The sequence below is a fragment of the Prosopis cineraria genome, unplaced genomic scaffold (genome assembly GCF_029017545.1).
Source record: "Prosopis cineraria cultivar Desert tree isolate PC_DT_omini unplaced genomic scaffold, ASM2901754v1 PC4, whole genome shotgun sequence".
In the NCBI taxonomy this organism is placed as follows: Eukaryota; Viridiplantae; Streptophyta; class Magnoliopsida; order Fabales; family Fabaceae; genus Prosopis; species Prosopis cineraria.
Window position 1 is genome coordinate 24,107,011 of NW_026555335.1, and position 1,819 is coordinate 24,108,829.

General features: G+C 38.4%; 1 non-coding gene across 1 annotated transcript; it reads left to right on the plus strand.

Annotated features, from left to right (window-relative positions):
• The first annotated feature begins 1,119 nt into the window (after positions 1 to 1,119).
• On the plus strand, positions 1,120 to 1,226 carry LOC129310229 (small nucleolar RNA R71). Its single transcript, XR_008593066.1, has one exon. It is a non-coding gene; the product is annotated as a small nucleolar RNA R71 (small nucleolar RNA).
• Positions 1,227 to 1,819: the final 593 nt, after the last annotated feature.

The window sequence follows — 1,819 nt, forward strand, 5'->3', positions numbered from 1 at the left end:
GATGGTGGTTGCTCACATATGATCTCCTTAATGTTTTCATCCTCATCATCTCTACAAAAAGATGCATCATTAGGAGCAAAAGAAGAACTAGAAACATTAACATCAATTGAAGAATTTAAAGAGGGCTTCTCAGCCTTCCCTTGTCTTTTGTCTTCTTGCACTCTTTCTCCCAACTCCTTGCCACTCCTCAATGTGATAGCATTAAGATTAGCTTTAGGATTAGCAACGGTGTTGGATGGTAATGTAGAGGCTTGAGCATTGGCTGCACTTAATTGGTTAGCAAGCATATTCATTTGAGAAGTAAGGGCATCAATTTTAGAGTTCATGTTCTCACACTTGTTACCCATACTCTCTACCTTGTTCCCTAAGCCATCATACATGTTTTTATACAAGGAGTTCATTTCAATCAACTACTTACGTAACACATTCACATCATTAGAAGAGTTCGAATTAGAAGAACTCTCAATTGGAACAAGCCTCCTATCATTATAAGAATTAGAAGAAGGTGCAAGAGAATTACCACTTGGATTGTAGCTTTGAGAAGAGCTACCTTGAGACAAATGAGGTGGAGGGTCACGGCCAAAGGTGTTTTCATAGGATCCTCTTTGTTGATTGTCTTGTAAAGCCACATTTGGATTTGAATAGGAGAAATTAGGATGGTCTCTCCATGAAGGGTTGTAAGTATTAGAATAAGCTCCTTGCCCTTGCCTCCCACCATAGGATTGTTTTCCATTGTAGATAGCATTTACTTGTTCAAACTTAATAGGACAATTGCTTTCTATATGCATAGGTGAGTCACAAAAAGTACAAGAATAAGGGACAAGTGCTTGAGAAGTACTTACATTGCTCACTTGAGATATTTGTGGAGCCAACATTCTCCCAATCTTGGTAGCTAGCAAGTCCACATATGAATCATTAAGAATTGAGGAACCTACCATATTCACATTTCTCTTTTCCCTTGTAGAGTATTGAGCACCACTTGAAGCCATCTTGTCAATTAGTTCCCAAGCCTTTAAGGAAGTGAGGTCAATCAAGCATCCACCACTAGCGGCATCAATGTTAACTTTGTCTCTTGGAATCAAGCCCTCATAAAAATATTGGACTAAATTCTCACTAGAAATTTGATGGTGTGGGCATTTAGCCAAAAGGCCTTGGAATCTAGTCCAATACTCATAGAGACTCTCATCCTCTCCTTGTTGGACCCCATAGATTTGCTTCCTCAAATTGGTGACCTTGGAATTTGGAAAGAATTTATCTAAGAAGAGTCTTCTTAGCTCGGCCCATGTGCTCACTTTCACATAAGAAGGGTAGTTGAAATACCACTCCTTTGCTAAACCTTCAAGAGAAAATACAAAAGCCTTAGCATGAACATCATCAACATTACATGCATAGGCTTCATAGTATCACAAACTAATAGGAGAGTATGCAAAAACCTATGGCAATCCTCTCCCGGTAACCCATGAAATTTAGGCAATGCATTAATCAAAGAGGATTTAATTTCAAATTGAACATTAGTAGGAGGAACATATAAGCCATAAGGATTATCATGCCAATTAGGTTGAGTTAATTGGCTAATGCTCCTCTCCTCTCTAGGGTTATGCAAGCCTTCAAATTCATTATTAACATGGCCATCATCATGCAAATTCTCATTCCCATTCCCATGGCCCTCATTATGCACATGCTCATGTCCTAAGATACCTTCCATTGTTGAATTACAAACCAAATGAGAATCAAGAATAGGTTGTGATCTTCTCAATCTAGAAATAGTTCTTTCAATTTCTGGATCTAATTCAACAAAAGAGGTATGTTTTCTTCGGGT